This window comes from Tamandua tetradactyla, chromosome 16 (assembly GCF_023851605.1).
Source record: "Tamandua tetradactyla isolate mTamTet1 chromosome 16, mTamTet1.pri, whole genome shotgun sequence".
Taxonomy (NCBI): Eukaryota; Metazoa; Chordata; class Mammalia; order Pilosa; family Myrmecophagidae; genus Tamandua; species Tamandua tetradactyla.
The window spans coordinates 77,630,701-77,640,527 of NC_135342.1; the positions used below are offsets into that span (position 1 = coordinate 77,630,701).

Below are 9,827 nucleotides of genomic sequence, written 5' to 3' on the forward strand. Positions count from 1 at the left end.
GGGTGGAAGCTCCCAGATTAGCCTGGAAGGTACGTGCTGCCCCTCCTCCAGGATGCCCACAGATACTCAGACAGGTGCCTGGGTTCTTCCCGACATGCATTTGGCCTCACCCCACTGCACTTAGGGTCTTCTCTTTCCCAGCAATGTGTCTGATGTCCGAGCCCCCCTCTTGTGGCTTCCGTAAGGGTGAGAGAGTGGAAATCTAGACTGTGACCAGCTGCCTGTGGGTGGTCCATGAGGAAGCTAGCCTGGGGGTCAAACGTGAGGCAGTCAGGGCATGTGAGCATAAAAATAACCACAGAGAGCAGAGGGCAGGTAAACCAAGGCACATGATACCAGAGTGGACAAAATCACCAGCTTGATGAAGTAGGGAGTATGTGGGAAGTAGGGACTGTTGAGGACTGTCTTGGTTTGGGTTTTCCAGGAACAGAGCCTAAGATAAGAGTCAAAAGCAAGTGATTCATTTGGGAGATGAAGGAAGTGCAGGCAACAGAGTAGATGGAGAGAGGAAAGGTGTTCTAGTTGGCTAGTTGCCAGAATGCAATATACCAGGAACAGAATGGCTTTTTAAAAGGAAAGTTTAATAAGTTGCTAGTTTACAGTTCTACACTGAGAAAATGTCCCAATTAAAACAAATCTATAGAAATGTCCAATCTAAGGCATCCAGGGAAAGATATCTTGGTTCAAGAAGGCCGATGAAGTTCAGGGTTTCTCTCTCTAGTGGAAAGACACATGGCAAACACAGTCAGGGTTTCTTTCTCGGCTGGAAGGTGCATGACAAACACGGTGTCAACTGCTAGCTTCCTCTCCAGCTCCCCAGGAGGCAATTTCCTTCTTGATCTCCAAAACTCACTGGCTGGTAGATTCTCTGCTTCATGGTGCTGTGGCATTTTCTGCTCTCTCCGAATCTCCTGGTTTTCTACAAAATGTTTCCTTTTTTATAGGATTCCATTAAACTAATCAAGACCCACCCAAATGGATTGGGACACATCTCCACCTAATCCAGTGTAACAACCACTCTTGATTGAGTCACATCTCCAGGAAGATGATCTAATTATAGTCTCAAACATACTGAATAGAGATTAGAAGAAATGGCTGCCTTTACGAAATGGGATTAGGATTAAAACATGGCTTTTCTAGGGTACATACATCCTTTCAAACCAGCACAAAAGGGAAGGGGACTGGCTAATGAGAAAGTTTGTGCCATTAAGCCTGCAACCTTTGTGGGCAAATGGAGCTTAATCCTGTTGGGGAACTTTGGGAAAGAGTGTAGGGCACACTTCAGAGTTATTCTGCCCAAGGGGCATGGGGGCTCTGGGGTATTTGTTGACCAATTTATGTGTCAGTCCTTGTTTAAGAGCTGGCAAAGTGACAGTTAGAGAAAATACTCTGTCAAAGAAAGGTAGCCCTGCATCAGTAAAGCACCAATGGATCAGGCAAGGGGGGAAATGTAGGACAGAGAGATATAGCAGAATTCTAGTTAGTGCCTCCTTTTCTGACTATTCAACAGGTTCCTGCTAAACCTTAATTAAATTCTAGAGTTGGCTTCTACCTGGAACAGCCATTGCCACCACCAGCCAGGCCCTCGCCCTGGCAGTTTATTAATAATGGTGATAATGCTTAAGATGTAGTGAATACCATGTGCCCTATATAATATATTAATACCCAAACCACATTCAATCAATGCCTTCTGGTGGATACCATTAAAATTCTCATGGTGGGGGGCAGGGCGGGGAGGAAACTGAGGTTCAGCAATTTTAAGCAATTTTCCATTGTCCTACGACTAGTAAGTAGTACAACTGGTCAGTATTTTTCAACTAAGCTGTGTACGGACTGTCTTATCCATGTTTTCCACCACTGTTTTTCTCTCTAGATGGACCCGAGCACCTATGAGAGGCTAATAAGTCTGATTCCTTCGACAAAAGTAAAAGATCCCCCAAAGTAATAACCAGGAAATAAAATTGTGATGATTTTCTTAGGCAAACCATCATTTCCTCATGCTTGGTCAGAACAGATTTAGGCAGACGTTGGGAGGTGGGGGGCTCACCCATCCCAAGGAACCTAGAATTGAGGGGCCAGAGAATTGGATGTCACATTTAGACAGCCGTGTTCTCTACTGGAAAATGCCCCAGCAGGTCATAACTCAGACCCTCCAAATTTGTTTAGCTCATTATAACATCATTAAATCCAGGGACACCAAAAGGTGACTCTGTGAGCACCAAGCAAGTCTGATTTTAATAATCTGAAAATGTATAAAATGTCTCTCTTTCTCCCCGCTCAACCCCACATTACTTTTTGGTGAATGAAAGCCAGTGTTCCATTTGCCTGACAGGCAATGGGTTAAACTTCCACTGAATCCTAATTGGCTTACTGTCTTGTTGCCTTTTTGAAATTGGATGTTGAAATATAACCCTGAGACAGCTTAAATAGAACTGGGGCCTGGAAGCTCTTTCCAAAATGGCCTAATTTGGTGGTTACAGCCTGCTGTATGTGCTGTGGTCAAATCCTGTGTTTTCAATTGTCCTTTTTATGGCCAATTAAGACAGTCTTAGGATATAGATCTAATATCGGAGTAGTCTAATGTGACAGAATAAGGCAGGTCCCCCATTCATGGAGAAAATGCCTTCTTGTGACAGTGATTCTCCGGCTCGGTTTTACAGGCTTCTTTCTATTTTGAAACTTGACTCTAAGGACCAAAGCAGCACATTTTGGAAATGGTTTTATAAACAGTAACGAAGGTATCTTTCTTTGGCGGCTTCCTGCCCAAAGATGCCAGAGTGCTTTACAAACTTATCAAAGTGATATACAGGGATCATTTCATTCCCTGCTGAAATACTGGGACCCAGGGGCAGGGCCAGGGGCTGCTGCAGTCACTGGTGAAAATCTCAGTGTCAGGTGCATGGCGGGGATGGAGAGTGCTGGTGCCTGATCCACCCTTTCAACAGAGGACCTGTTCAGGTGGGCAGAAGAACCGTGTTCCAATCTTCCATGTGCTTGTACTTGGGTACAAAGAGATCATGTGAGTTTTGATGATTGTCTCCAGAGAGGATGTGCAGCTCCTGATAAAGTCAGTTCTTCCCTCAATTCATGAATTTTGCATTGTAGGCCCCTTGTTCTAGTTTGCTAGCTGCTGGAATGCAATATACCAGAAACGGAATGGCTTTTAAAAAGGGGAATTTAATGAGTTGCTAGTTTACAGTTCAAAGGCCGAGAAAATGTCCCAATTACAACAAGTCTATAGAAATGTCCAATCAAAGGCATCCATCCAGGAAAAGATACCTTGGTTCAAGAACGCCGATGAAGTTCAGGGTTTCTCTCTCAAGTGTGAAGGCACATGGCGAACACAGTCAGGGCTTCTTAGCTGGAAGGGCACATGGGAAACATGGCATCATCTGCTAGCTTTCTCTCCTGGCTTCTGGTTTCATGAAGCTCCCAGGAGGCGTTTTCCTTCTTCATCTCCAAAGGTTGGTGGCTGGTGGACTCTCTGCTTCTTGGTGCTGCAGGATTCTCTGCTCTCTCTGAATCTCCCATTCTACAAAACATTTCCTCTTTTATAGAACTCCAATATACCAATCAAGACCCACCCAAATGGGTGGAGACATGTCATCACCTAATCCAGCTTAACAACCACTCTTGATTAAATCACACCATTCAGGGAGATGATCTGATTACAGTTTGAAACATACAATATTGAATAGGGATTATTCTACCTTTATGAAATGGGATTTTGATTAAAACATGGATTTTCTAGGGGGCATACTTCGTTTCAAACCATTACACCCCTTAATATAAATTTTGATATATTCCCTCTAAAAAAAATAGGGGTTCCATTGCTCTTCATTTCTTAGCATAGTAGAAAATCAAAGGAGGAACTGAATATGGCACAGTCTCTTGAATGCCACTTAACTATGGGGAAGATCCTTCTGAATTAAAATATAACATGAAGGAAAAACAGTCTGGTGCTTTAAAGTATGTGTTCAAAGTCTTTCTGAGCAGAAGTCTTTTCGGCTGCTTTAATTAATAGCTTAAAGTAATTTGTGTTTAATATAGCAGAAGTTTCTGTGGCTCTATTTTAATACCTCTTGTCTGGGCATTCCTTTAGCAATCACTTTTATCTTATTAATCTCACATGTGATCCAATATTCGATTCTTGGAGTAAGCATTTATTTGTCACCTTCTATATATTATAATGCATGGTAGGTAGGGATTACAGAAATGAAAAGAATTAACACAGGCTCTGAGGTGCTCAGTGGAGTAGGTAAGAGATTCAAATATAAATGACTCAAATAAAAGGAAGGCATTGATAAATGGCATGATAAATACATCAACATAAAGCCTGGGAGCATATTTAAGGATGTTGATAGCATTTTTATATTTGTTGAAATATTTGTTGTATATCTTAATTTTAGCTTTGAAATAAGGAAATAGGACACACAAAAATCTTCCCTATGGGGAGATGTTTGCGACATTTTTAGAATTGATACTTGTGCATTGTATGTGACACTTTTGGGTCTTCTTAAATAAAATCAAATTGACCAAGTTTATGCAGCCAACTAAAATCTTGTGGAAATATTGAAATTACGAAAGAGTTAAATACCTGTATCTGTACTCACACAGCTACCCATTGTAAAAGTGATCATTGAAAAACATAATGGGACAGATACATGTTTAAGTTCTTTGTCCTGAAATGAAGATGATGTATAAAAACAGTAGCTTCCGGAGAGTGAGGTCAGATGAGAAGGACTGGATGCCATTCTCATCAGAGGAGGTAAACAGAAGGAAGATGCTCAGAAATAGAAAGCAGGAGGAAAGAAATCACCACATTCATTCCAAAGAAGGGGCTAGTGGATAATGGAGAGTCAATGGGGCAGTGGAAAAAAGTGATTTCAATGCAAGAGCAGTCTGGGATAAGTCAGAATGGCACCCTGTTTGGGGAACAGAATATTTCAGCTGAATTTCAAAGATAAATTTATATAGTCTTTAATTAGATATCCTGATAGAGAGCACAGTAACAACAACAAAAAAATAATAGGCATTGCAATGGTGGCTCAGTGGCAGATTCTCGCCTGCCATGCCAGAGACCCAGGTTTGATTCCTGGAGCCTGCCCATGCCAAAATGATGATGATGATGATGATGATGATAATAATAATAATAATAGAGACTCTTTAAAGGGAAATTCTGATTATATAGCTGCAAAAATATGAGAGCTGAGAAAGTGGAAGGTGGGAAAATGGAGAGAGAGAAAAGAATGAGAATGAGAGAGAGAACTGCATTCAACAAGGCATATTGGGATGAAATATGGACTTTAATAAACTTGGTTTAAAAGACAGCATTCAAAATCAACCTATATATATATAAGGCCATGACAAATTACAATTGAATGAGGGGCTAACCTTCCCGACAACTGCAATTTCCAAATAAGCCAAAAAGATTAAGAAGAGGTTTGCACAGACAACTGTGGACTAAGCTGCTATCAGGGCAGGTGGTGCCTGGATGAAGGTGAAAGATGGCAGGATAAGTGCAGAACATGCTGTGTCAGGCCACCTCCTCTTGTAGGATCAAAGAAAGCCATCATTGCCCTGAGAAAGGGGTGGGCAAATACAGGTAGGAGAAAGTTGAAGCCCAAAATAGTTGAGAAGATAAGAGTACATCCTATTGATTTAAGCAAGTTCACATCTATAATATTAGATGAACTATATCTCACAAAAAGCACTAAGAAAATTGTGATTATGATCTCAGCAACAGCTTCTATAATTGGAGACATCATGGAGAAGGGAGCTTTGAGTAGCTAGGAGATGAGAATATTCACAATTTTTAAAAGAGAGTAGTTCTTGAAATTGAAGACCAATGAAGCTGAATTTAAGCCCCAGTAAAATTCCCAAAATCTCCATCCATTCATCATTGTCTATGCATGAATATCTCTTCATTCAACAAACACTGATTGAGTACCCACTGTGGGCAAGGCAGTTGGAATACACTAGAAAACAAAAGAGACTAAACTCCTGCCCTAATGGAGCTTAGAGTGACAGGAGGGAATTATAAGGGTGCAGTTGGATCGTTCTGCTGAAAAGGCTAACTAAAAATCAAAGGAAGTCACAATCCTTGTGCTAGCCAGGACTTTTTTTCATTACAGACTGGCTAGACTGGCTAAAGCAAAAGAGGGTTTCCTGGCTCATGTGTCTGAGAAGTTCATACATAAACCTGGTTGGCTATTAGGCTGAGATACCAACCGCCACTAGGACTTGTCTCTCATCTGTCTGCTAGGCTTTCTTCTATGTTGGCTCCATTTTGCCTCTTTGCTTTCTTTTAACAGACTCTCCCCTCCTGGTGCTAAAATGGCTGCAAACAGTTCAAGGCTTGCATCTTGTCTTCTTAGCAATTCCAATGGAAAGGGTCTATGTATGTATGTGTATATACTGTATGTGTATATACAGTATATATATATGTATATATATACTGGTACATGTATATGTGTATATACATACACATTTCCCCACAGTTCAAACAAAAGTCCAGAATGAAGCTCATCTGTATCAACATGGGTGATGTACACTTCATCAATCAGTTATGGTGGCCAAGGAAACCAGTATACTAATGAGCCAAGCCTGAGTTAAGGTCAAATGTCCCCTCCTGGAGTTGGGGATGGAGAAGCCCATCTACCCACATGGACCGCATCTGTGGGAAAGAGCAATTTCTCCTGGGAGAGAAAGGAATACTCAGTGGGCAAAGATGAGGCTCTTGGATCTGTCCTCATCAGAGCCATGAGAGTATGAGGATCTATTTTTTTCCATATACCCAACTTCATTCTTTTGCCTAATTGTACTGGCTGGAAATTCCAGGACAATAGTGAATAGAAGTGGCAAAAGTGGACATCATTGCCTTGTCCCTTCAGTCCATTAAGCATCCATACCACTAAGTTTGATGTTAGCTGTGGGTGTTTTGTAAATGTTCTTTATTATGTTGAGGAAGTGTCTTTCTATTGCAAGTTTGCAGAGTTTTTATCATGAATTACGGCTGGACTTTATCAAATGCTTTTGCTACATCTACTCAGATGATTCTGTGTTTTTCTGTCCCTTAGTCTATTAAAATGATATATTACCTTAATTGATTTTTAAATATTAAGTCAAACTTGCCTTCCTGGGATAAAGAAAGCCTACTTAATCATGGTATATAATTCTTTTTATATGTTGTATTAGTTTCCTGGGGCTGCTGTAACAGATAAACCTAGTGGGTTAAAACATCAGAAAATATCCTTTCCTGTTTCTGGAGGCCAGAAGTCTGAAATCAGTATCACTGGCCTCAAATCAGGGTGTCAGCAGGGCCGTGCCCCCTTCAGAGGCTCTAAAGCAGAATTCATTCCTTGTCTCTTCCAGCTTCTGGTGGCTGCCAATCTTGCTTGTTTTGTGGTTGTATCACCCCAGACTTTAAAGCCAGCATCTTCACATCTCTCTGTTCCATCTTCACGTCATTGGCTTCAACATATGCCTCTGGTTGTATTTCTCTCTGCCTCCCCTGCATAAGAGTGTGTGGGATGGCAATTGTGGTCCATCCAGATAATCCAAGATAATTTTCCCGAGCTCAAGATTCTTAACTTAATCAATCTGCAAAGACCTTTTTACAAATATGGTGATATTTATAGATTCCAGTGATTAGGACCTGTTATATTTGGGGGACATTATCAGCCGGCTGCATATGTGGATGGATCTGGTTTGCTAATATGTTGTTTCTGTATTCATGAAGGATATTGTCTCAAGTTTTCTTTTCTCTTGATGCCTTCCTATGGCTTTGGTATCAGTGTAATACCCATGTATTTGGTATGATATACTCACATAGCATGAGTCGGGAAGTTTTCTATCTTGCTCTATTTTCTGGAACAGTTTGTGAAATGTTGGTATTATTCCTCCTTTAAATATTTCATAAATTTCACCCGTGAAGTCATCACCTGGACTTTGCTTTTCAGAAAGATTTCTAGCTAATTATTAAATGTTTTGATTATCATAGGTCTATTCAGATTTTTAATTTCTTCACAGATCCCTTTTGATAATTTGTGTAATTCTTGCAATTTATCCATTTCATCTAAATTGTCTAATTTGTTGGCATACAATTTCCCCCAGCATCCCCTTATTATCTTTTTAATTTCTTTAGCTTAATGGTAATTTATCCTTTGTTAATTTCTTAATTTGTTCCTCTGTACCTCTTTTTTCTTGGTCAGTCTAACTAACATTTGTCAATCTTGTTGATCTTTTCAAAGAGGCAACTCTGGGTTTCAGTGACATTTCTCTGTTACTTTTCTAACCCATACACACCATTGGCAAACAAGATTTTATCTGACTAAACAACCATGTCATGTATGTCATATGAGGGAAAGGCAAAATAAAAAGAGGCAAGAGAAAATGGAATTAAGCCTAAGATAGGATGTATTATAAAGGGAATGAACAGATTCCAGAGGATAGAACTCAAATCAGCATGAGAAGCAAATATGAGCATTTTGCCCCCATCCTAGAGTGTAAGCTCTAGAATCAGACAGATTTGGATCCAAATCCTGACCATGACCAAAATATTTTTGGTTAACCACTAGCCCCCTCCATCATGTGGGTTTAACTGTGTTTTGAGTTTAGGTATAAAAGGAGGGTAATCATATTTGTCATATGTCCCTCATGTTATCAGTGTCTGGCACAAAGAAGGAGTTCAATGAATAGTTGTTGAATGAATGGATGAGTCATTGAACAAATGGGATAAGGACTGTAGTATGTAGTGCACTCAGAACAATATTTAATTTATAGTAAGGGCACAGTAAATGAAACTTGCTGTTGGTGGTGTGGTTGAAGCTGCATGAAGGAATAAAGCTAGACAAGAAAATTTGAACAAAAGTTTCAAGAGTGAGATTCCTCTCGCTGGAAGGACTTGGGTAAAGACCTAACTTCTGGGATCTCACAGAGGAGAGTCCTACCCAGCATTTCTTCCAAGGTTCTGTGAAATAGTGGGGCATCAAACACATGGTTTCACTTGCTGCCTCATGATTTTGTCTAAACCACTTAGCTTTCTTGAGGCTCAGTTTCCTCAATTTTCAAAACCTACTTAACACAACCGCCATGATGATCCAGTAAGATAAGTTATAAGCAATTGGAGAACATAAAGCCCAGTGTATGAAAAGTATAAGTGCTTAGCAATTATTTGTTTTCTTTCCTTTTATGTTGCTTCCTATTCTATGATCAAGACAATAATTTTTATTAATTGCACTTGAAATTTTTGTTTCCTGTAATTTAAGAGATAATTCAGTTCTGCAATTTCTCAATCCTTCCTCCCTTCAAATGATCACAGAGTTACATAACCTGGTCCCAAAGGCAGGGTTTTCTTTTGTCCAGGTCTCAGGGCAGTCATGTATCTTAGCCATGTATCTCAACATCTAAGATCTGTTGATAGGCAAACAAGTCACAAACCAGAGCTTCTTACACTCAACCAAAGTTCATGGTAAGCAAACCATTAAACAACTAATTTCCTAGAAAAAAATTATTATATATATCTTTTCTCTGTAAAGACAGTAATGGTGAGTCTAGAAGCTCAAAATTACCAAAACAGAAGATAATGATCTAAGGACTCACTTTCTATGCTATTCCTTTATAACAAAATGTCATCTTGTTCATTCACAGATAACGCAAAACTCCTTACCAGCCACCCCCCCCACCAGGTATTTACAGAAGTCATCATTAATAAAAAGCAAAATAAGAAGTTTTGAAGTAGGACAAAAGCCATCCTATAATCTAATGATTCTAGGGGGAAAAAATCAGAACAAAATATTTACCCTGGTTGTCATTGAAGTATTTGG

At 40.0% G+C, this 9,827-nt stretch overlaps 1 protein-coding gene across 6 annotated transcripts in view; it reads left to right on the forward strand.

Annotated features, from left to right (window-relative positions):
* CDH13 (cadherin 13) overlaps window positions 1–9,827 on the forward strand; it is a 1,150,740-nt gene that overhangs the window by 290,653 nt on the left and 850,260 nt on the right. The window lies entirely within an intron of this gene.